The sequence below is a fragment of the Oryctolagus cuniculus genome, chromosome 1 (genome assembly GCF_051225735.1).
Source record: "Oryctolagus cuniculus isolate XC-2025 breed Fujian yellow rabbit chromosome 1, ASM5122573v1, whole genome shotgun sequence".
Taxonomy (NCBI): Eukaryota; Metazoa; Chordata; class Mammalia; order Lagomorpha; family Leporidae; genus Oryctolagus; species Oryctolagus cuniculus.
Genome location: NC_142867.1, coordinates 8,257,095 through 8,283,245, shown reverse-complemented (window position 1 = coordinate 8,283,245; position 26,151 = coordinate 8,257,095). Strand labels below are relative to the sequence as shown.

Sequence of the window (26,151 nt, the reverse complement as noted above, 5' to 3'; positions counted from 1 at the left end):
GAAGTCAAATGTAGAACAGTGGTTTCAGAGGTTGGGGAAGAGTCTGGGAGAGGAGAGTCTGAGAGAGAGATACAATGCAGTGCTCCAGTTTAGAGGAGAAAGCTCAGGTATTCTGTGGCACAATGGGGTGACTACAGTTACCAATAATGTAGACTGCATATTTAAAAAAAGGTAGAGGAGAGAATTTTGAAAGTTTTCATCATAAAGAAATGATAGGTGTTCAAAGTGATAGGTAGTCTTATTACCCAATTCGATCATGACACGATACATGTTTAGGAACTTCACTTTTTATCTTACAAATATGTATAATTATTATATTTCAATTAGAAATAAAACATTTACTTCAAATGGAGGAGCATTACCAGAAATAAGCAGATAGAGTTCATCATGACAATATGTTAAATTGAAAACTAGAAAAGAACCTTAAAGGCATCAAATTCATGAATAAGTAAAAACAAGGAAATAAGTCCTCATAAGAATTTACCTCTGCCTTCCTTATCTAACCACACTTCATGTAGTTTAAAATTACTAGGAATCCTTACTGTGGTTTAAATTAAAGCATATGATCAGTTACCAAAATTAGTGATGTCATCACATTCCACTTTACTTAACTGAAAGCAAATGATTGTATTAATTTTGCACGTATTTAATCTAAATTTCATACTAAGTAAGAAAAGCCCTGAGTTTCTGTTCTTCCACAGAAAAATCAGAAAGCAGTGCATGTTGGTGTCTCTCCAATTCTATTTCTAGGAAATAATTGAACTGTTCACTAGGTTTATTTCAGTTCATTGAAGGACACTGTACATGCCAAAGTCCAATGCTAATTTCCACAGTGTACTGAGGACAAGCACACAGGAGGGTAAATCTTTAAATGGATTAAATTTCAAAAGCTAAAAGCAACTCTGCTAAATAATTCTCTCCCTGCCTTTACTAATACTAAAATGGATAAAGTATTACATTGTACATCAACAGTCAGGACAAGAGCTGATCAAGTCAGTGTTTCTCATAGTGTCCATTTCACTTCAACAAGTTTCCCGTTTGGTGCTCAGTTAGTTGTCGCCGATCAGGGAGAACATATGATATTTGTCCCTCTGGTACTGGCTTATTTCACTCAGCATGATGTTTTCCAGATTCCTCCATCTTGTTGCAAATGACTGGGTTTCATTTTTTTTTTACAGCTATATAGTATTCTATAGAATACATGTCCTGGCCGGCGCCGTGGCTCATTAGGCCAGCATCACTTTAATACCAACATTGAGCAATAACATGAAAAAAAAAGAAAACTATTGACCTATCCTTAATGAACATAAATGTAAAGATGCTCAGCAAAATATTCACAAATCAAATCCAAAACCACACCAAATAGATCATATATTTTCGGTTAATATCATGATCAAGTAGAATATCCTTGCTCCAGGAATTGGGTTTAGCTCCTTGATAAAATATAAGTTGGTTGTACATTTTGGATTGATTTCTGCTGTTTCTATTCTATTCAAATGGCTTATCCATCTGTTTCTGTTCCAGTACCATGCTGTTTTGAATATAACTACCCTGTAGTATGTCTTGAAATCTGGTATTGTAATGCCTCCAGCTCTGTTTTTGTTGTACTAGATGGCTATAGCTATTCAAAGTATCCTGTGCCTTCATATGTATTCCAGCATCATTTTTCCAGATCGGAGAAGAATGTCTTTGATATTTTGATTGGTATCCCATTGAATGTATAAATTGCTTTTGGGAGAATGGACATTTTGATGGTATTGATTCTTTCAATCCATGAACATGGAAGATTATTCCATTTTTTGTATATCCTCTTCTATTTTTTAAAAAAGTTGTGTAATTCTCATTGTAGAGTTCTTTGACATCCTTAGTTAAGTTTATTCCCAAGGTATTTGATTGTTTTTGTGGCTATTGTGAATGGGATTGATCTTAGAAGTTCTTTCTCAGCCATGGCATTGTCTGTGTATACAAAGGCTGTTGATTCATGTGCATTGATTTTATATCCTGCTGCTTTGCCAAACTCTCCTATGGGTTACAATAGTCTCTTAGTAGAGTTCTTTGGATCCCCTAAATAAAGAATCATTTCATCTTCAAGAGGGATGGTTTGATTCCTTGCTTCCCAATTTGTATCCCAGTTGATTTTTGGGAAATGACTATATCCTGTTACTTTGACCAACTCTTCTGAGTTCCAATAGTCTCTTAGTGGAGTTCTTTGGATCCCCTAGATAAAGAATCAGATCATCTGCAAAGAGGGATAGCTTGACTTCTTCCTTCCCAATTTGTGTCCCTTTCATTTGTTTTCTTGCCTAAGGACACTGGCTAAAACTTCCAGTTCTATATTGAATAGCAGTGGTGATACTGGGCATTCCTGTCTGGTACCAGATCTCAGTGGAAATGCTTCCAACCTTTCCCCCATTCAATAGGATGCTGGCCATTGGTTTTTCATAAATTGCCTTGATACTCTTGAGGAATGTTCCTTCCATACCAAATTTGCTTAGAGTTTTTATCACGAAAGGGTATTGTATTTTATCAAATGCATTCTCTGTATCTATTGAGATAATCCTATGGCTTTTCTTGTGCAGTTTGCTAATGTGGTGCCTCACATTGATTAATTTGTGAATGTTGAACCATCCCTGCATAACTGAGATAAATCCCACTTGTCTAGGTGGATGATCTTTCTGATGTGTTGTTGAATTTTATTGGCCACAATTTTATTGAGGATTTTTGCATCTATGTTCATCAGAGAAATTGGTCTGTAGTTCTCTTTCTCTGGCCGCATCTTTTTTTTACATTTAGGAATTAAGGTGTTGCTGGCTTAGTAGAAAGAATTTGGAGGATTCCCTCTCTTTCAATTGTATTTAATAACTTGAGAATAATTGGGTTAGTTCTTCCTTCAATGTCTGGTAGAATTCAGCGTGAATCCATCTGGTCCTAGGTTTTTCTTAGTTGGGAGGGCTTTTACTACTGATTCAATTTCCATCTTGGTTATGATCTGTTTAGTTTTTCTCTGTCTTCATGGTTCAATTTAGGTAGGTTGTATGTGTCCAGGAATCTATCCATTTCTGATATATTTCCTAGTTTGTGGGCATACAACTCTTTGTAGTAAGTTCTGAAGACTCTTAAAGTCTATGGTGTCTGTCGTTACATTCCCTTTTTCATCTCTAATTTTATTGATTTAGGTCTTCTCTTTTTTTGTTAGTTGGTCCTATGGTGTGTCAATTTTGTTTATTTTTTTTTCAAAAAAACAGCTCTTTGTTTTATTGATCTTTTATAATTTTTTGGATTCAATGTTGTTTATTTCTTCTCTAATTTCAATTATTTCTTGTCTCATATTAGTTTTAGGTTTGGTTTGCTGCAGTTTTTCTAGATCCATGAGATGCATTGACAGCCTTTCCAATTTCTTGATGGAGACACCTCTTGCTATAAACTTTCCTCTTAACACTGCTTTTGCTGTATCCAGGAAGTTTTGATATGTTGTGTTGTTATCTTCATTTACTTCCAGAAAGTTTTTGATTTCTCTTTTGATTTCTACTATGACCCACTGCTCATTCTGGGCATGTTGTTTAGTCTCCATGTGTTTGCATAAGCTGTAGGGATTCCTGAGTTGCTAAATTCCAGCTTCATTCCATTGTGGTCTGATAAGATGAATGGTATGATTTCTAGTCTTTTGAATTTCCTGAGACTTGTTTTATGGCCTAGTATGTGGTCAATCCTAGAGAAAGTTCCATGTACTGCTGATAAGAATGTGTATTCTACAAGTGTAGAATGAAAAGTTTTGTAGATATCTGTTAGGTCCATTTGCTATATAGTGTCAATTAAATCTGCTGTTTCCTTGTTGACTTTTTGTCTGGTTGATCTGTTCATTGCTGAAAGTGGAGTATTAAAGTCCCCCAATACTATTGTATTGGACTCTAAGTCTCCTTTTAAGTTCCTTAACATATCTTTTAAATAGCCCAGTGCCCTGTAATTAGGTGCATATATGTTTATAATAGTCCACCTTCCTGTTGAATTGATCCCTTAACCATTATATAGTGCCCTCTTTGTCACTCTTAACAGTTTTTGTGCTAAAATATATTTTTCTGATATTAAGATGTCTGTGCCAGCTTTTTTCTGGTTTTGTTGGCATGAAATATCTTTTTCTAACCTTTCATTTTCAGTCTGCATGCACCTTTGTTGGAAAGATGTTTCATGTAAGCAGCAAACAAATGGGGTTTTGCCTTTTAATCCATTAAGCCAGTCTGTGTTTTTAACTGGAGAGTTGAGGCCATTTACATTCAATGTCACTATTGATAAGTAGTGACTTTGCCCTGCCATGTTTCCAAAGATATTTCTAATAAACTTTGAACATGCTGTGATTTTTTACTGAGAGATTGTATTCCTTTATCTTCTATTGTATTGATGACTGTGTTTGTGTTTCTCCTTGTAACACATCTTAAACATCTTTTAAGGACTGGACGAGTGGTGACAAATTCTTTCAATTTCTGTTTGCCACGAAAAGTCTTTATTTCACCTTCATTCACAAATGAGAGCTGTGCAGGATATAATATTCTGGGATGGAAATTTTTTTTCCTCTTAGTACTTGGGCTATATCTTGCCATTCCCTCTTAGTATGTAGGATTTCTGATGAGTCTAATTGGAGATCCTATGAGAGTAATCTTGCATTTCTCTCTTGCAAATTTTAGAATCTTCTCTTTATGTTTCACAGTGGTGAGTTTGATTGCAATGGGACATGGTGAGGATCTTTTCTGGTCATGTCTATTGGGAGTTCTGTGTCCTGCCTGTACTTGGACGTCTCTTTCTTTCTCCAAACCTGGGAAGTTTTCTGCTAGTATCTCACTAAAAAGGCCTTCTAATTCTTTATCTCTCTCCATGCCTTCAGGAACTCCTAGAACCCAAATGTTGGGTTTTTTATTAGTATCCTGTAGATTCCCAACACTATTTTTTAGATTTCTTATTTCCTCTGCTTGTCTTTGGTTTGACTGTATATTTTCCTGTGCTCTGTCTTCTAAGTCTGATATATTCTCTTTGTTCTCTCTTGTGCCTCACTGATTCTGTTCTTAAGGCTCTCAACTGCATTTTTATTTGTTCTATTAAATTCTTCATTTCATTTTGACTCCTCCTTAAGATTTTATTTTCATGAGAAAGATTTTCTTTCATGTCCTGCATAGATTTCAGTAGTTCATGTGCTTGCTTTGGATTATTTCTAAGTGTTCTTATCATCCATTTTTAGTTCCCTTTCTTGCATTCCTTCTGTCTCATCGTCTTTATAATTTTGTATTGAAGTGTCATGTTCTTATGGGAGCATCATTTTGTCATCCTTATTCTTGTTTCTTGGATTATTGCATTTGTTGTTCAGAATGTGTGGTGATACTCTTTGGTTGTTTCTTGTTTTTTTTTTTTTTTTTTTTTTTTTTTTTTTTTTTTTTTCCTGCTGTCATGGCTTTTAATGTTGTGCTATGACTCTGTAAATAAGTGGACTGTGTGCACTCAGTGACTCTCTAGAGGCTAGTGGTGGGTGTGGCCAGAGAGTTCTGCTCAGTTCTTTAGTGTTAGGGGTGTGCCTAAGGTGACACACCCATTTTGGCATGGTAATTCTTCTCTTTTTTTATCAGAAGGGAAGTAATTTCACTCAGCTGAGTTCTTCTCCTCATTGGTGATAAGTGCCTAAGCACTAGCCCCAGTGAGTATAATATTCATCTCCTCTGTCCCAAGGACCACACAAAGGATCTGTGAAGTCCTCAGAGTAAGTTCAGATTCCCCTGCAGTGTCTCTCACCAGGAAGCCAGGGCTGCCCGAGCTTGTAGCGTCTCCCACCAAGACCACTCAAAGTCTGAGCCACAATGTAAGTTCTCTCACACACCCTCATTTTTTTTCATTGTCTCAGTTCAGAAGCTCCACACATTCACTAGATCTTAGCCTCCTGTTATTACTCTCTGACAGAGTCAGGTATCTCTGCTCAGCTGATTGCCAGGCACAGACAGGAACTTGCACAGCTATTATGTTTGTCAAAAATGGCACCTGCTCTATGAGCTTGGATGTCTTTTTAAGGTGATTTGAGAGAAAGAATTGTGTCCTAACTGTGCCTTTTATTTTTTCCCTCCTCTAGTTAGACTGGTGTACTTTCCCCCTTGGGGCTTCAAGCCTCATTCCCTCTAGAACACATTGATTCATCTTTTTATTTCTTCTGTGACCCACTGCTCATTCTGGAGCATGTTGTTCAGTCTACATGAGTTTGCATATGCTCTAGAGCTTCCTGAGTTGCTGATTTCCAGCTTTATTCCACTGTGTCCTGAGAAGATGCATGGTATGATTTCTATTCTTTTGAATTTTCTGAGACTTGCTTTATGGTCTAGTATGTGGTCCTTCCTAGAGAAAGTTCCATGCACTGCAGAGGAGAATGTGTATTCTTCAAGTGTAGGATGAAAAATTCTGTCAATATCTGTAAGGTCCATTTTGTCTATAGTGTCGATTAAATTTGATGTTTCCTCGTTGACTTTCTGTCTTGTTGATCTGTCCACTGATGAAAGTGGCATATTGAAGACCCCAATACTACTGTATTTGGGTCTAAGTTTCCTTTAATCCCTTTAGATCCTGTTTAAATAGCCCGTGGCCCTGTTTGTAGGTGCATATACCTTTATAATACTTAAAACATCCTGTTGAATTAATCCTTTTATCATTATATAGTTCCCTTCTTGTATCTTTTAACAGATTTTGTGTTAAAGTTTATTTTCTCTGATATTAAGATGGCTACACCAGCTCTTTCCTTTTTGTTGACATGGAATATTTTTTCGAATCTTTCACTTTTAGTCTGTGTGTGTCTTTGTTGGTTAGATGTGTTTCTTGTAGGCAGCAAATAGATTGTTTTTGTGTGTGTGTGTGTTAGTGAGTCTTTTTTTTATTTTTTTTTAACTTTTGTTTAATGAATACAAATTTCCGAAGTACGGCTTATGGATTACAATGGCTTCCCCCCCATAACGTCCCTCCCACCCACAACCCTCCCCTTTCCCACTCCCTCTCCCCTTCCATTCACATCAAGATTCATTTTTGATTCTCTTTATATACAGAAGATCAGTTTAGCATACATTAAGTAAAGATTTCAACAGTTTGCTCCCACACAGAAACATAAAGTGAAAAATAATAGATGATTTTTTAAATGATGATGAAATCAGAGCAGACCTATTGTCATGTTTAATCCCAGTGAGAGTCAAGTTGGGAATTGATAATTTCTTCTTCTTCTTCTTCTTCTTCTTCTTCTTCTTCTTATTTTTTTTTTTTACAGATTATCAGTTTAGTATACATTAAGTAAAGATTTCAACGGTTTGCACCCCCATTGAAACACAAAGTGAAATATATTGTTTGAGTACTCGTTATAGCATTAAGTCTCAATGTACAGCACATTAAGGACAGAGATCCTACATGAGGAGTAAGTGCACAGTGACTCCTGTTGTTGACTTTACCAACTGACACTCCTGTTTATGGCATCAGTAATCTCCCTATGCTCCAGTCATGAGTTTCCAAGGCTATGGAAGCCCCTTGAGTTCTCCGACTCTTATCTTGTTTAGACAAGGTCATAGTCAAAGTGGAGGTTCTCTCCTCCCTTCAGAGAAAGGTACTTCCTTCTTTGAAGACCTGTTCTTTCCACTGGGATCTCACTCACAGAGATCTTTTATTTAGGTTTTTTTTTTTTTTTTGCCAAAGTGTCTTGGCTTTCCATGCCTGAAATACTCTCATGGGCTTTTCAGCCAGATCTGAATGCCTTTAGGGCTGATTCTGAGGCAAGAGTGCTGTTTAGGACATCTGCCATTCTATGAGTCTGCTGAGTATCTCACTTCCCATGTTGGATCACTCTCCCCTTTATTTATTCTATCGGTTAGTATTAGCAGGTACTAGACTTGTTTATGTGCTCCCTTTGACTCTTAGTCCTTTCATTATGATCAATTGTGAACTGAAATTGATCACTTGGACTAGTGAGATGGCATTGGTACATGCCACCTTGATGGGATTGAATTGGAGTCCCCTGGTATGTTTCTAACTCTACCATTTGGGGCAAGTCAGCTTGAGCATGTCCCAGATTGTACATCTCTTCCCTCTCTTATTCCTACTCTTATGTTTAACAGGGATCACATTTCAGTTAAATTTCAACACTTAAGAATAACTGTGTATTAATTACAGAATTAAACTAGTCATATTAAGTAGAACAGACAAAAAAAAACTACTAAGAGGGATAATGTATTAAGTTGTTCATTAACAGTCAGAGCTATGCTGATCAGGTCACCATTTCTTATAGTGTCCATTTCACATCAGGAGGTTTCCTTTTTGGTGTTCAGTCAGTTGTCACCGATCAGGGAGAACATATGGTATTTGTCCCTTTGGGACTGGCTTATTTCACTCAGCATGATGTGTTCCAGATTCCTCCATTTTGTTGCAAATGACTGGATTTCGTTGTTTCTTACTGCGGTACAGTATTCTAAAGAGTACATATCCCATAATTTCTTTATCCAGTCTACCATTGATGGGCATTTAGGTTGGTTCCAGGTCTTGGCTATTGTGATTTGTGCTGCAATAAACATTGGGGTGCAGACCGCTGTTTTGTTTCCCAATTTAAATTCCTTTGGGTAAATTCCAAGGAGTGGGATGGCTGGGTCGAACGGTAGGGTTATCTTCAGGTTTCTGAGGTATCTCCAAGCTGACATCCACAGTGGCTTGACCGGTTTGCATTCCCACCAACAGGGGGTTAGTATCCCTTTTTCCCCACATCCTCGCCAGCATCTGTTGTTGGTAGATTTCTGTATGTGAGCCATTCTAACCGGGGTGAGGTGAAACCTCATTGTGGTTTTGATTTGCATTTCCCTGGTTGCTAGTGACCTTGAACATTTTTTCATGTGCCTGTTGGCCATTTGGATTTCCTCTTTTGAAAAATGTCTATTGAGGTCCTTGGGCCATCTCTTAATTGGGTTGTTGGTTTTGTTTTTGTGGAGTTTCTTGATCTCTTTGTAGATTCTGGTTATTAACCCTTTATCAGTTGCATAGTTTGCAAATATTTTTTCCCATTCTGTCGGTTGTCTCTTCACTCTCCTGACTATTTCTTTTGCAGTACAGAAACTTCTCAATTTGATGCAACCCCAATAGTTGATTTTGGCTTTGACTGCCTGTGCCTCCCGGGTCTTTTCCAGAGACTCTTTGCCTGTGCCAATATCGTAAAGGGTTTCTCCAATGTTCTCTAATAACTTGATGGTGTCAGGTCGTAGATTTAGGTCTTTAGTCCATGTTGAGTGGATTTTTGTGTAAGGTGTAAGGTAGGGGTCTTGCTTCATGCTTCTGCATGTGGAAATCCAGTTTTCCCAGCACCATTTATTGAATAGACTGTCCTTGCTCCAGGAATTGGTTTTAGATCCTTGATAAAATATAAGTTGGCTGTAGATGTTTGGGTTGATTTCTGGTGTTTCAATTCTGTTCCATTGGTCTATCCATCTGTTTCTGGACCTGTACCATGCTGTTTTGATTACAACTGCCCTGTAGTATGTCCTGAAATGTGGTATTGTGATGCCTCCAGCTTTGTTTTTGTTGTACAAGATTGCTTTAGCTATTCGAGGTCTCCTGTGTCTCCATATAAATTTCAGCACCATTTTTTCCAGATCTGAGAAGAAGGTCTTCGGTATCTTGATTGGTATTGCATTGAATTTATAAATTGCTTTTGGGAGAATGGACATTTTGATGATATTGATTCTTCCAATCCATGAGCATGGAAGATTTTTGCATTTCTTGGTATCCTCTTCTGTTTCTTTCTTTAAGGTTTTGTAATTTTCATCGTGGAGATCTTTAACGTCCTTGGTTAAGTTTATTCCAAGGTATTTGATTGTTTTTGTAGGTATTATGAATGGGATTGATCTTAGAAGTTCTTTCTCAGCCATGGCTTCGCTTTTGTATAGAAAGGCTGTTGATTTTTGTGCATTGATATTATATCCTGCCACTTTGCCAAACTCCTCTATGAGTTCCAATAGTCTCTTAGTAGAGTTCTTTGGATCCTCTAAGTAAAGAATCATATCGTCTGCAAAGAGGGATAGTTTGAGGTCTTCCTTCTCAATTTGTATCCCTTTAATTTCTTTTTCTTGTTTGATGGCTCTGGGTAAAACTTCCAGAACTATGTTAAATAGCAGTGGTGAGAGTGGGCATCCCTGCCTGGTGCCACATCTCAGTGGAAATGCTTCTAACTTTTCCCCATGCAATCGGATGCTAGCCGTGGGTTTTTCATAAATTGCTTTGATTATATTGCGGAATGTTCCTTCTATACCCAACTTTTTTAGAGTTTTCATCATGAAAGGGTGTTGAATTTTATCGAATGCTTTCTCGGCATCTATTGAGATAATCATATGGCTTTTCTTCTGCAGTCTGTTAATGTGGTGTATCACATTGATTGATTTGCGAATGTTTAAGCATCCCTGCATACCAGGGATAAATCCCACTTGGTCTGGGTGGATGATTTTCCTGATGTGTTGTTGTATTCTATTGGCGAGAATTTTATTGAGGATTTTTGCATCTATGTTCATCAGGGATATTGGTCTATAATTTTCTTTCAGTGTTTCCTCGATTTCTGTGTTTATTTCTTGGCATGGTTAATTCTTTTTCCCTTACTGTGAGTTTTTTTTTTTTTTATACTATGTCTGTGTTAAGTGGACTGCCTGCTGTTGAAGGAGCCTTGGAGGCTTGAGATGGGTGCGGCCTGAGAGCTCTGCTTGGTTCTTCAGGGTTACAGGTGTGCAAAGGTTATCCGTGGTAAATCTCTATTTATTTATTTATTCATCTATTTATTTTATTTTATTTTTTATTCAGGAGGTAAGTAATACTGCAAGGCTGAGTAGAATGGATGGTATTTAGCTTCAGATCTCTGGCTTCTACCCAAAGAGTCTCTGCAGGCTTGGTTTCTCCTGCGGACTCCCACTGGGTTGCCTAGGCTACTGAATTGTAGCCTTAACTCTCCCCTTTTATTATGTATATCCCAGCTCTTTGTCTCTTGCTCGCCTTTGCAAGGTTGGCGGTGAGAGGAACTTGTCTGTACCAGTATGCCCCCACCTATTTATTTATTTATTTATTTATTTTTTCCTCTTCTCTCCTGTAGTCTGTTGAACTTTCCCTCTTCAAAGCCTGCTTCCCTCTAAAATTCTGTCTGCCATTTCCCTGCCAATGTCTCTGGTTACTGAGCTCACCTCCGCTTCCAGCGCCGATGTGTGGACTCGGAGGCCTGGGCGTCCCTCCTCTCCCCGCTGGTGTCTGTGTCACATCGACTCCCCTCCCTGCACTGGCGCTCAGACTCTGCAGGTCCCGTGGTTCGGCTTCTGCACGGTGGGCGACCCTGCTCTCCCAGTAGGGCCTCTGAGTCACCGCCACTAGCTCCAGAAGAGTTTCCTCTGCAATTTTTTTTCCTGATCCTTTTTCTGAGGCTACCGTAACTCCACTTTTATTAAATTAAATTTTCCCGGACTATCGGTGCGTGCCCTCACTATTCCGCCATCTTGGCTCCGCCCCCGGTTTTATTTTTTAATCCCTTCAGCCAGTCTATGCCTTTTAAGTGGGGGGTTGAGGCCATTTACATTCAAGATGACTATTGATAAGTAATGACTTTGCCCTGCCATTTTTCCATGAACATTTCTATTTTTTTACTTTGGATTTACTTTTACTGAGGGATTTACTTACTTCCTTTACCTTCTTACATAGTGATGATCATGTTTCTGTGTTTCTGTATGCAGCACATCCTTAAGCTTTTTTGTAGGGCCTGACAGGTGGTGACAAATTCTTTCAATTTTGTTTGTCATGCAAGATCTTTATTTCACCTTCATTGTTAAATGAGAACTTTTCAGGGTACAGTATTCTGGATTGACAGTTCTTTTCTCTTAAGACTTAGAATATATCTCGCCATTCTCTCCTAGCCTGTAAGGTTTCTAATGATAAGTCTGTGGTGAGATTAATTAGGGATCCTCTGAAATTTATCTGGCATTTTCTCTCATGCACATTTTAGAATCTTTTCTTTATTTTACTGTGCAGAGTTTCATTACAATGCATCATGGTGAAGTTCCTTTCTGGTCATGTCCATTAGAAGTTCTATACACTTCCTGTATTGGAATGTCCCTTTTTGTCTCCAAATTGGAAAAAAATTTCTGTTCTTATTTCACTAAAATGGCCTTCTAACCCTTTATATCTTTCCATGCCTTCAGGAACCCATAGACTGCATATGTTGGGTTGTTTGATAATGTCCTTTAGATTACTAACAGTGTTTTTTAGTTTCCTAATTTCTTCTTTTTGTGTTAGGTCTGACTTTATAAATTCCTTTGCCTCATCTTCTAAGTCAGATGTCCTTTTCTTAAAGCTTTCCACAGCATTTTTAATTTGTTCTCTTTAATTCTTTATTTCCTAGATTTCATTTTGATTTCTCTGTAAGATTTAAATTTCATGGTAGAAGATTTCTTTCACGTCATGTATGGATTTCATTAGTTCATGCACTTGCTTCTGATAACTTCTGTTATCCTATGATCAATTTTTTTTGAATTCCATCTGGCATTTCTTTAATCTCATCATATTTACAAGCTAGTACTGAAGTGTTATGTTCCTTTGAGGATATCATGTTTTCTTCCTTACTCTTGTTTCTTTAATTTGTGTGTTTCTTATTTGGCATTTAAGGAGATACTCATTTGTTTTTTTTTCACTGTGGCTGTTTTAATCTTTGGATTATGTCTAAGTGACTAATAGAGTGTCTACTTTCTGGAAATACCTAGAGGCATGTGGTGGGTGTGTCCAAGGTTCTGTGTTCAGTGCGCCAGTGTGAAGGTCATGTCTGAGGTGACACACCCAGGTTTAGCATGGTAAATACTGTGAGTGAGTTATGAAATAACTCAAACCCTGGGATATAAAGTATTACATTGTACATCAATAGTCAGGACAAGGGCTGATCAAGTCACTGTTTCTCATAGTGTCCATTTCACTTCAATAGCTTTCCCCTTTGGTGCTCAGTTAGTTGTCACTGATCAAGGAGAACATTTTATATTTGTCCCTTTGGGACTGGCTTAATTCACTCAGCATAATGTTTTCCAGATTCCTCCATCTTGTTGCAAATAATGGGGTTTGTTTGTTTTTGACAGCTGTATAGTATTCTATAGAGTACATGTCCCATAATTTCTTTATCCAGTCTACTGTTGATGGGCATTTGGGTTGGATACAGGTTTAGTTATTGTGAATTGAGCTGCAACAAACATTAACATGCAGACAGCTTTTTTGATTACCCATTTAATTTCCTTTGGGTAAATTCCAAGGAGTGGTATGGCTGGGTTGTATGGTAGGGTTATATGTTCTAGTACTATTGGTTGAACTCTGTAATTAACACACAATTATTCTTGGGTGTTTAAATTTTTACTGAAAAGTGATCCCTGTTAAATATAAGAGTGGGAATAAGAGAGGGAGGAGATGTACAATCTGGGACATGCTCAATTGGACTTGCTCCAAATGGTGGAGTTAGAAATGTGCCAGGGGATTCCAATACAATCCCATCAAGGTGGCATGTACCAATGCCATCTCACTAGCCCAAGTGATCAATTTCAGTTCACAGTTGATACACTGATAGGTCTAAGAGTCAAAGCGATCACACAAACAAGACTAGTGTCTGTGAATACTAACTGATAGAATAAAAAAGGGAGAGAACAATCCAACATGGGAAGCAGGATACACAGCAGACTCATAGAATGGCAGATGTCCTAAATAGCACTCTGGCCTCAGAATCCGCCCTTAAGGCATTCAGATCTGGCTGAAGAGCCCATGAGATTATTTTAGGCATGGAAAGCCAAGACACTTGGGAAAAAAAAGAAGACCTAAATGGAAGATCTCTGCGAGTGAGATCCCAGTGGAAAGAACGGGGACATCAAAGAAGGAGGTACCTTTCTCTGAAGGGAGGAGAGAACTTCCACTTTGAATATGACCCTGTTGGAATAAGTTGAAAGTCAGCAAACCCAAAAGGCTTTTATAGCCTTGGCAACTCATGACTAGAGCCTAGGGAGATTACTGACACCATATACAAGAGTGTCAAAATGTTAAGTCAACAACAGGAGTCACTGTGTACTTCATTCTCATGTGGGATCTGTCCGTAGTGTGTTGTCCAATGTGAAGTAATGCTATAACTAGTACTGAAGCAGTATTTTACATTTTGTATTTCTGTGTGGGTGCAAACTAATGAAATCTTTACTTAATATATACTGAATTGAACAGACACCACAGAAATAAAAAGAATCATCAGAAATTACTACAAGGACTTGTATGCCAGCAAAAAGGGAAACCTATCAGAAATGGATAGATTCCTGGACACATGCAACCTGCCTAAATTGAACCAGGAAGACATCAAAAACCTAAACAGACCCATAACTGAGACAGAAATTGAAACAGTAATAAAGGCCCTCCCAACAAAGAAAAGCCCAGGACCAGATGGATTCACTGCTGAATTCTACCAGACATTTAAAGAAGAACTAACTCCAATTCTTCTCAAACTATTCAGAACAATCGAAATAGACGGAATCCTCCCAAATTCTTTCTATGAAGCCAGCATCACCTTAATTCCTAAGCCAGAAAAAGATGCAGCACTGAAAGAGAATTACAGACCAATATCCCTGATGAACATAGATGCAAAAATCCTCAATAAAATTCTGGCCAATAGAATGCAACAACACATCAGAAAGATCATCCACCCAGACCAAGTGGGATGTATCCCTGGTATGCAGGGATGGTATAATGTGCGCAAGACAATCAATGTGATACACCACATTAACAGACTGCAGAAGAAAAACCATATGATTATCTCAATAGATGCCGAGAAAGCATTTGATAAAATACAACACCCGTTCATGATGAAAACTCTAAGCAAACTGGGTTTGGAAGGAACATTCCTCAATACAATCAAAGCAATCTATGAAAAACCCATGGCCAACATCCTATTGAATGGGGAAAAGTTGGAAGCATTTCCACTGAGATCTGATACCAGACAGGGATGCCCACTCTCACCACTGCTATTCAATATAGTTCTGGAGGTTCTAGCCAGAGCTATTAGGCAAGAAAAAGAAATTAAAGGGATACAAATTGGGATGAAGAACTCAAACTATCCCTCTTTGCAGATGACATGATTCTTTATTTAGGGGACCCAAAGAACTCTACTAAGAGAATATTGGAACTCATAGAAGAGTTTGGCAAAGTGGCAGGGTATAAAATCAGTGCACAAAAATCAACAGCCTTTGTATACACAGACAATGCCATGGCTGAGGAAGAACTTCTAAGATCAATCCCATTCATAATACCTACAAAAACAATCAAATACCTTGGAATAAACTTAACCAAGGACGTTAAAGATCTCTACGATGAAAATTACAAAACCTTAAAGAAAGAAACAGAAGAGGATACCAAGAAATGGAAAAATCTTCCATGCTCATGGATTGGAAGAATCAATATCATCAAAATGTCCATTCTCCCAAAAGCAATTTATAGATTCAATGCAATACCAATCAAGATACCGAAGACCTTCTTCTCAGATCTGGAAAAAATGGTGCTGAAATTCATATGGAGGCACAAGAGACCTTGAATAGCTAAAGCAATCTTGTACAACAAAAACAAAGCTGGAGGCATCACAATACCAGATTTCAGGACATACTACAGGGCAGTTGTAATCAAAACAGCATGGTTCTAGTCCAGAAACAGATGGATAGACCAATGGAACAGAATTGAAACACCAGAAATCAATTCAAACATCTGCAGCCAACTTATATTTGATCAAGGATCTAAAACCAATTCCTGGAGCAAGGACAGTCTATTCAATGAATAGTGCTGGGAAAATTGGATTTTCACATGCAGAAGCATGAAGCAAGACCCCTACCTTACACCTTACACAAAAAGCCACTCAACATGGATTAAAGACCTAAATCTACGACCTGACACCATCAAGTTACTAGAGAACATTGGAGAAACCCTTTACGATATTGGCACAGGCAAAGAGTCTCTGGAAAAGACCCGGGAGGCACAGGCAGTCAAAGCCAAAATCAACTATTGGGATTGCATCAAATTGAGAAGTTTCTCTACTGCAAAAGAAACAGTCAGGAGAGTGAAGAGACAACCGACAGAATGGGAAAAAATATTTGCAAACTATGCAACAGATAAAGGGTTAATAACCAGAATCTACAAAGAGATCAAGAAACTCCACAAAAACAAAACCAACACCCAATTAAGAGATGGGCCAAGGACCTCAATAGACATTTTTCAAAAGAGGAAATCCAAATGGCCAACAGGCACATGAAAAAATGTTCAAGGTCACTAGCAACCAGGGATTGCAAATCAAAACCACAATGAGGTTTCACCTCACCCCGGTTAGAATGGCTCACATGCAGAAATCTACCAACAACAGATGCTGGCGAGGATGTGGGGAAAAAGGGACACTAACCCACTGTTGGTGGGAAGGTAGACTTGTAAAGCCACTATGGAAGTCAGTCTGGAGATTCCTCAGAAACCTGAAGATAACCCTACCGTTCGACCCAGCCATCCCACTCCTTGGAATTTACCCAAAGGAATTTAAATTGGCAAACAAAAAAGCGGTCTTTAGCCTAATGTTTATTGCAGCTCAATTCACAATAACTAAGACCTGGAACCAACCTAAATGCCCATCAACGGTAGACTGGATAAAGAAATTATGGGATATGTACTCTTTAGAATACTATACCACAGTAAGAAACAACGAAATCCAGTCATTTGCAACAAAATGGAGGAATCTGGAACACATCATGCTGAGTGAAATAAGCCAGTCCCAAAGGGACAAATACCATATGTTCTCCCTGATCGGTGACAACTGACTGAACACCAAAAAGGAAACCTGTTGAAGTGGAATGGACACTATGGGAAACGGTGACCTGATCAGCATAGCCCTGACTGTTAATGAACAACTTAATACATTATCCCTCTTAGTAGTTTTTTTTGTCTGTTCTACTTAATATGACTGGTTTAATTCTGTAATTAATACACAGTTATTCTTAAGTGTTGAAAATTAACTGAAATGTGATCCCTGTTAAACATAAGTGTGGGAATAAGAGAGGGAAGAGATGTATAATTTGGACATGCTCAAGCTGACTTGCCCCAAATGGTAGAGTTAGAAACATACCAGGGGACTCCAATTCAATCCCATCAAGGTGGCATGTACCAATGCCATCTCACTAGTCCAAGTGATCAATTTCAGTTCACAATTGATCATAATGAAAGGACTAAGAGTCAAAGGGAGCACATAAACAAGTCTAGTACCTGCTAACACTAACCGATAGAATAAATAAAGGGGAGAGTGATCCAACATGGGAAGTGAGATACTCAGCAGACTCATAGAATGGCAGATGTCCTAAACAGCACTCTGGCCTCAGAATCAGCCCTAAAGGCATTCGGATCTGGCTGAAAAGCCCATGAGAGTATTTCAGGCATGGAAAGCCAAGACACTCTGGCAAAAGATCTCTGTGAGTGAGATCCCAGTGGAAAGAACAGGTCTTCAAAGAAGGAGGTACCTTTCTCTGAAGGGAGGAGAGAACCTCCACTTTGACTATGACCTTGTCTAAACAAGATAAGAGTCGGAGAACTCAAGGGGCTTCCATAGCCTTGGAAACTCATGACTGGAGCATAGGGAGATTACTGATGCCATAGACAGGAGTGTCAATTGGTAAAGTCAACAACAGGAGTCACTGTGCACTTACTCCTCATGTAGGATCTCTGTCCTTAATGTGCTGTGTATTGAGATTTAATGCTATAATGAGTACTCAAACAATATATTTCACTTTATGTTTCTATGGGGGTGCAAACTGTTGAAATCTTTACTTAATGTATACTAAACTGATTATCTGTAAAAAAAAAAAGAAATTATCAATTCCCAACTTGACTCTCACTGGGATTAAACATGACAATAGGTCTGCTCTGATTTCATCATCATTTAAAAAAAAATCATCTATTATTTTTCACTTTATGTTTCTGTGTGGGAGCAAACTGTTGAAATCTTTACTTAATGTATACTATGCTGATCTTCTGTATATTAAGATAATCGAAAATGAATCTTGATGTGAATGGAAGGGGAGAGGGAGTGGGAAAGGGGAGGGTTGTGGGTGGGAGGGACGGTATGGGGGGGAAGCCATTGTAATCCATAAGTCGTAGTTTGGAAATTTATATTCATTAAATAAAAGTTTTAAAAAAAACAAATGTATGCATTGAATATAGTGAGTTTGTGCCTTGTCTTTAGAGCAGTTAGGAGTGAATTCAAGAGATCTGTACTTTGCCTCTGAACTATCAATAAGCTTTTCATAAAACAAGTTACTCAGAGCCAGCAGTGTGGCATAGCAGGTAAAGCCACCATCTGCAGTGCCGGCATCCCATATGGTCACAGATTTGAGTCCTGGCTGCTCCACTTCTGATCCAGCTCTCTTCCATGGTCTGTGAAAGCAGTTTAAGTTGGCTCAAGTCCTTGGGCCCCTGCATCCACGTAGTTGACCCAGAATCTCCTGGCTTCTGGCTTCAGATCAGAGTAGCTCAGCATTGAAGCCAACTGGGGAGTGAAACAGTGGATGGAAGACTTTCTCTCTCTCTCCCTCCCTCCCTCCCTGCCTCTCTCTGCCTCTCTGTAACTCTGACTTTCAAATAAATAAGTAAATCTTAAATAAATGAAACAGAAAAAAATCAAGGTACTCATTTTACCAGTCCCTGATGAAATGCATCATTGTTCTTACACAAGAACCCCAAATTGTGCATTCTTTTAGCTCCTACTTCCACAAAGGTATATAATTTTTGAAGATAAAATACAATGCATTAATTTGGTTTGTATTTTTAAATTAATTTTTGTTTCTTTTTTAAAAAATTGAAATCATATCATTTGATGTGTGTTATATAATGTTTCTTCTGCATTGATGCATGTGATGATGGCATTTTTTATTTTTGAATACAAATTTACATGAGGAGTAGGCATTATGATGCAGTGGTGCTGCTTTGGATGCCTGCATTCCAAGCGGGAGTGGCAGTTTCAGTCCCAGCCATTCTGCCCCTGATGCAGCTTTTTCCTAATGCATCTTGGGAGGCATTCAATTGAATGCCCCTCATATGGGAGACCCAGACAATGTTCTAGGCTCCTGACTGCAGCCTGGTGCATCCATAGCTATTTTAGGGTACTTAGGGTATGAAGCAGCAAGGGAATATCTCTCACTGCATCACGCAGCTTTTTTAGTAGATGAAAAGGAGTAGTAATAAAGACCCTACCAAAAAAGGGAAGTCCATGACTGGATGGCTTCACTGCTGAATCCTACCAAATTTTTAAAGAAAAACTAATCTGAGATTTTCTTAAACCATTCAAAACAATTGAAAGGAGTGAATCCTCCCAAACTCCTTCTATGAGGTCAGCATCACCTTAATTCCAAAAACAGAAAAAGACACAACAAAGGAAAATTAGACACCAATATGTGGGGAGCAACTGAGACTAGACTAAGTTACTGGAATTAAGACTTATTCTATGCATCTGCTCTCCCACAATATGGCACTGGGGAGGAGTAAACTTCTATGCAGCTGCCTCTTGCCAACTTGACTGATAAACTGCAGGAGCTGATCCTGCTCTTGATGGGAGGAGAGCAGCGTGCTCGGTGTGTGGGTAGCAGAGTTGGGATTGGTGGAAGAGGACTATAAAGGAGGAGAGAGACAACATGCACTGGGAACATCTGAAGGAACACCTGAGGAACCCCCGAGAGAGCCGGCCGGCGGTGTGCCGCTCCTCTGCGGAAGCAGGGAAAGTGGCAGGGGGTGCCGCCCCTCCACGGAGGTGGAGGGGTTGGCAGCCAACCCGGGAAGGACCAGCAGCAAACCCGGGAAGGGCCAAGCAGACAAAAGAACAGCGCAGGGTCTAGTGTCGCTCCTCCGCAAATGGGGGAGCGACACCAATATCCCTCATGAACATAGATGCAAAAATCTTCAACAAAACACTAGCTATCTGAATCCAAGCACACATCAAAAAGATCATCCATGTGGACCAAGTGGGATTTACCCCTGGATGCAGGCATGGTTCAACATATGCAAATCAATAAACATGATACCTCACATTAACAAACTGAAGAATAAACCATATGATTATCTCAATATATGCAGAAAAATCATTTTATAAAATACAATGTCTTCATAATTTAAAAAATCTTAAGAAATTGGGTATAGAAGGGATGAACCTCAACACAATCAAGACAATCTATGACAAACCACAGCCAGAATGTTGAATGAGGAAAAGCTGGAAGCATTTTCACTGGATGTGGAACCAGACAAGAATGTCCACTCCCACCATTACTATTTAATACAGTTCTGGAATTTAAAGCCACAGTAATTAGGAAAAAAAAGAAATCAAAGGGATATAAAGGGGAAAGGAGGAACAAATTATCCCTGCTTCCTGATGACAGGATTCTATACTTAGGGGAATCAAAAGCTCCACCAACAGATTACTGGAACTTGTTAGAGTTTGGAAAAGCTTCAGCGTAAATAAAAACACACAACAGTCAACAGCATTTGTATCACAAAAATGCCATGGCTGAGAAGAAACTTGTAAGATTAGTCGCATTTATCATTTCTACAAAAATGTAAAGACCTTGTGATAAATTTAGCCAAGGATATGAAAGAGTCCTACAAAGAAAATTTAAAAACATTAAGGAAAGGAATATAAACACACACACACAAAATGAAAAATCTTCCATGTTCATGGATTGGAAGAATTAATACTGTTAAAATGTCCTCACTGCCCAAAGCAATTTTACAGATTCAACGTGATCCCAATAAAAATACCAGGGATTTTCTTCTCAGATCTAGGGAAATAGACCCTAAAATTCACATAGAAACACATGAGATCCTGAATACCTACGCAATCTTAAACAGCAAACAAAGCCAGAGGCATTACGGTACCATATTTCAAGACATATTACATGACAGTTACATTCAAAAAGGCTGGGTGCTTGTGCAAAAATAGATATGTAGAACAATGGAATATAACAGAGACACCAGAAATTAATCCATGCATATACAATCAACTAATCTTTGACAAACTAAAATTCAATTCCTGCAGAAAAGTCAGTCTCATCAACAAATGGTGTTGGGAGAATTGGTCCACCTTATGCAGAAATATGAAACACCCCTACCTTACACCATATAAAAAACACAGTGGATCAAGGATCTAGACCTAAGATATGAAACAGTCAAATTACTAGAAGAAAACATTGGAAACACTGCAAGATTTTGGCATAGACAAGGGCTTTTTGGATAAAATCCCAGAAGCACAGGCAATAAAAGCAAAAATAGACAGATGGGATTACATCAAGCTAAGAAGCTTCTCTGTAGAAAAAAATCAACAAAGAAACACCCAACAAAGGAAATACTCAACTGACAGTATGGGAGAAAACATTGGAAAACTATACATCTGATAAGTGATTAATATCTTGAATATATAAGGGGCTCAAGAAACTCAGCAACAAAACAAATATTCCATTGAAGAAATGGTCTAATGTATTACCAGGTATATGATAAAGGATAAAATACAAATGGCCAACAGACACATGAAAAGTTGCTCAACTCACGAGCCATTAGAGAAAGGCAAATAAAAACTATAATGAGATTGCCCTCACCCCAGTTTGAATATCTATCATCCAAAAATTAAAAAGTCACATGTGCTGGTGAGGATGTGGGGGAAAATGTACCCTAATACACTGTTGCTGGCGATGTAAACTTATGCAACCATTATGGGAGACAGTAGGAGATTCTTCAGAAATCTGAAAATAGATCTACCATTTGACCCAGCCACCCCACTCCTTGGAATTTACCCAGAGGAAATGAAATCTGCATGTTCCACATTTATAACAGCACAATTTATATAGCTAAGATATGGAATCAACTCAAATGTACATCAATTGATTACTGGATAAAGAAATTGTGATAAATGTACACCATGGAATACTACCCAGCCATAAAATAGAATGAAATCCTGTCTTTCACAACAAAATTGATGCAATTGGAGACCATTATGCTTAGTGAAATAAGCCAGTCTTAAAAAGACATGTGTCATGTTTTCTCTGATTTGTGGTAACTATTATATAGAGTACAGAAATACAATGTATGTGAGCAAAATTGACCTTTTTTAAAAAGATTTATTTATGTATTTGAGAATCAGTGGTTTTTCTACTTACTACTTATTGAGTTTTTTTTTAAGGTAGTGGAGGATTAATCCTATAATTATAAAGGAAATTGAAATATATCATTGAAAAGTTTCAAAGAAAAATAAGAAACTAAGGAGGATGAAGGGTGGGCACGAGGGAGGGCAAGATGTGGGAGGTGTCATTATGTTTTTAAAACTGTGTATATAAAACATATGAACATTTTCCCTTTATATATATATATATATATATATATATATATATATAAAAGAAAGCTAGGACAAGTTACTTCTATATATGTAATATGTAACTGTGTAAACTCAAAGGGCATAGCTTTTAACTTTGACAACTGGATGGCAATGAGCGTCTGTAGTTCTCTGAATGTTCTAGTAAGAGGCATCCTGAGTGACAGGCATGGTTGCCTCCTTCAGAAGCTGATCCGAGACACCAGAAATCTCCAATTTTTATACTAAAACCATCATAATTTCTTAAGATGATTTACATTTTATGGTGGCAAATATTACCTATTGTACCTATTTCACAAGGTTCAGCTCTCAGGTTATTGCTGTAAGGTTTACCACCATGTCTGCTCCATGTTGTTTCATAACAAGAGATTTTACAACAATGACGACCCACTGTACCTGTGTATCTGTGCTGCAGACACAAAATGATGCCAGTCTACAAGTGTCCACCACCAGTGACCTCGCAGGTTCCAGGTGTTTCATATCATCGCCAAGGCCAACAACATTATTTCACAATTTTGTGGTTTTTAACATGCCTCAAATTCTCTACCTCTCTTTTTATTGAATTAACTCCAACCCATAATTCTCACACCCTTCAATATGCTCTGAGATTCACTCATAAAACTTGCTTGAATTTTATTTAAATGCCTTTTTATGTCCTCTATTCTGCACACAATGAAAAGATTCGTCATAACAATTATAATATTCAGGTCAGGTAGCAAATATGATTATTGTAGCTCCCTGAAATCAGACAATTAGGTGAGTATGTAGCCCAACATAAAGGGTACAGTGTGATCTCATCAAAGTCTTCTAAAATACATGAATGTGTGGATCATGTGGTCAACAACCCCAAGTAAAGTGAGGTGACACTTACCTGTCTGAGAGATAGCCAAATATCAGACTTCCCAGCAGCGACCCACTCAGGAACAGGGTTTGAACCACTGATTTTTATGACTGAGATTCACAGACGAGGTCCCACTGGAAGAGGAAGCAGCACAGCAGAGTGTTAGGAGAGCTTCAGCCCTTTGGCGGAGCCTGACCACAAACTCCTCCATATGATACACACGAGCTCCTGCTATGGGGTTCTGCCTTCTTCTCCAATTTCATCTACAGTCACTTCCCTCTGGTTGCCCACACTCTAGAAATACTGAAACTCATATCAACCTTTCAAATGCCACTGCCTCTTTTACGCCATACCCTTCTGATAATCTGTTACCATGTGTGTACACGACTTCAGTCATTTTTCCCCTAGAGCACCAAATCCCTTTACTGTATCACTGTCAACACATTTGTGAGGAACCAAAATTAAATTCACATAAAATGTAATTTAAGTAACTTAAGTTACCAAAATTAAAATACTTAGGCAAATACAAGGTTTTTTTTTCCTTCATCATATCATTAGCATGTCACTCAAGTGTTTATACTAATTATTACAAAATGTTTTAGTTTTTTCTTTTAAAACTTTTCATTTTAGAAGTTTTAAAATTAAAAAACTAAAAGTTTAGAGCTATGTGAGTTTCTATGTAGCACTCTCCCAGCTTCCAATATTTTTAACATCATACATATTTGCCACTCTCCATTAGCCACTCTTTATTTTTCCTGTGTTTTAAAATCCAAAGTCCAATCTGTCCCTCACATTCCTCTCAGCTTCTAGTGATCAACATTCTATGTTCATATTGAGGCTTATTTTAACTCCCACATATGTGAAAGAACATGTAATATTTGTCTCCCTGTGACTGACTTATTTCATTTAATACATGTCTTTAAGTTCCATCCAGTTTGATGCCAATAACAAGATTTCATTCTTTTTAAATAACTGAATGGGATTCCATTGTGAATATATATTTCATTTGAAAGATATTAACTAATTACACACTTGAAAGTCAGAGTCACAGAGACTTGGGGAGGGACACACACACAGAAAGATCTTTCATCTACTGGTTCACTCCACACATGGATATAATACCCAAGGTTAGGACAGGTCAAAGCCAGGATCTGGAGCCCCATCAGAGGCTCCCACATGAGTGGCAGGGGCCAAAGCCCTTGGGACATCTTCTGCTGCTTTCCCAGTGGCATTAGCAGAGAAATGGAGCAGATGGGAGTGAAATCAGTGCTTACATGGGATGCCAGCATTGCAGGTAGCATCTTAACCCACTCTACCACAATGTGGTCTCCCATATATTCTTTATTAATTCATGTGATGATGGAAACCTGGTCAATTCCAAATCCAGGCTACAGTGAAGAGCAATAACCGTGGTGGAACAAATAATGATTTCATGTTTTTTGAATATATACCCGGTGGTGAGTTTGCTAGGTCATATGGCAGTTCTCTTTCTAGTTTTTCAAGAAGTCTTACACTGTTCTCCATAATGGCTGTACTAATTTACATTTCCATCAGCAGTGTATAAGAGTTCCCCGTCGTCCACATACAGGCCAGCATGAGTTATTTTTTGTCTTTTTGATGATAGCCATTCTAACCGGGGTAGATGATTGCTCCCTGTGGTTTTGATTTTCATTTTTATTTTTGTGCTAACTAGTACTATTGACCATTTGTCTCCATGTATCTGTTGGCCATTTGTGTTGGCCACTCATCAAATCAGCTAGAGAGCTTCAACAGGACTGATGCCTGGATCCTATGTACATAGGTTCTGATTTACTTGCTATGTGCATCAGTTTTGCAGTAAGTACTGAGTAGCACTGACTTTGCATATCATAAGCCTAGTAGCACTTCAATTGATTATCATCTCCAGATAAAATGAGATAGTAGTAGGTTGAGGTATAGTTTGTTCAATTCATTAACCTCCATACTAGCACCCTTGATATTGTGGTACAGATAAGCAATTGCTAATTGCTGAAGGAATGAAGACTTTCTTCATTTGATAAAATAAGTTGGTATAGAATTCTCAGTTCATTCTTTGTGCTAACTCCAAACACCTTCAGTTCACATCACTTCTCTATAAAGAGGTTAACTGAGGACTCTTACCTTAATCACAATGGTGGAGGAGAAGGAGCTCTGGTCGTACACCCAGCCATCCACACAGGGCTCTGTGTCTGACTCACTTACATTGGGGAAGGTCCTGTTCAGATGAAGGAGCTGCCACTGGGGATGGGTGAAGCGATGGCACTTCTCTGGCCTCAGGTTTGCATCCAGCGGGATGGAGACTCTCAGGAGGGCGTCTTGGCTGAGGATGTCAGAGGAATTGCCAGAGGCCGTGTGGTTGTCCAGAAGGGGGACCCAGCAGCGATGCCCAGGGATGGCTGCAGTGAAGTTCTCCAACAGAATATGAGTGTATGTTATAACATTGGCGACAAAAAAGAAGACAATCTGAAGGATCTGAAATCTCCCCAGATCTCCAGCTTGATCCAGGAGCACATCGAAGCCCATTGAGGCTGAGCAGGATGTCTCCAAGGTGAAGCACAGTGACTATGGAGATAAGTTCAGAGGAAGAGAATGCTTCCTTTCACCACGTCCTCTAGTGCTGTGTTATCTTGGCCCCACTTTCTCAATAGGCCCGGTCTCAGCACTGCAGAGGAGCAGAGACAGGAGTTTCCACAAGTTCTTTGATTTTGGCAGCCAACAGGTTAAAAAATGTCACAGATGCAATTATTTGGCAATACGACTTCCTGCACAAAACACTTCTCTGCATGACGCTGACCCCTGAGCTTCAGGAGAGTTGAGTGGGTTTCACTTGGGTGTAACCTCCATATGATCTAAA

At 38.6% G+C, this 26,151-nt stretch overlaps 1 pseudogene; it reads right to left on the bottom strand.

Moving 5' to 3' along the window:
* Positions 1 to 23,305: 23,305 nt before the first annotated feature.
* On the bottom strand, positions 23,306 to 25,820 carry LOC127487475 (steroid transmembrane transporter SLC22A24-like; annotated as a pseudogene).
* Between the last annotated feature and the right edge of the window lie 331 nt (positions 25,821 to 26,151).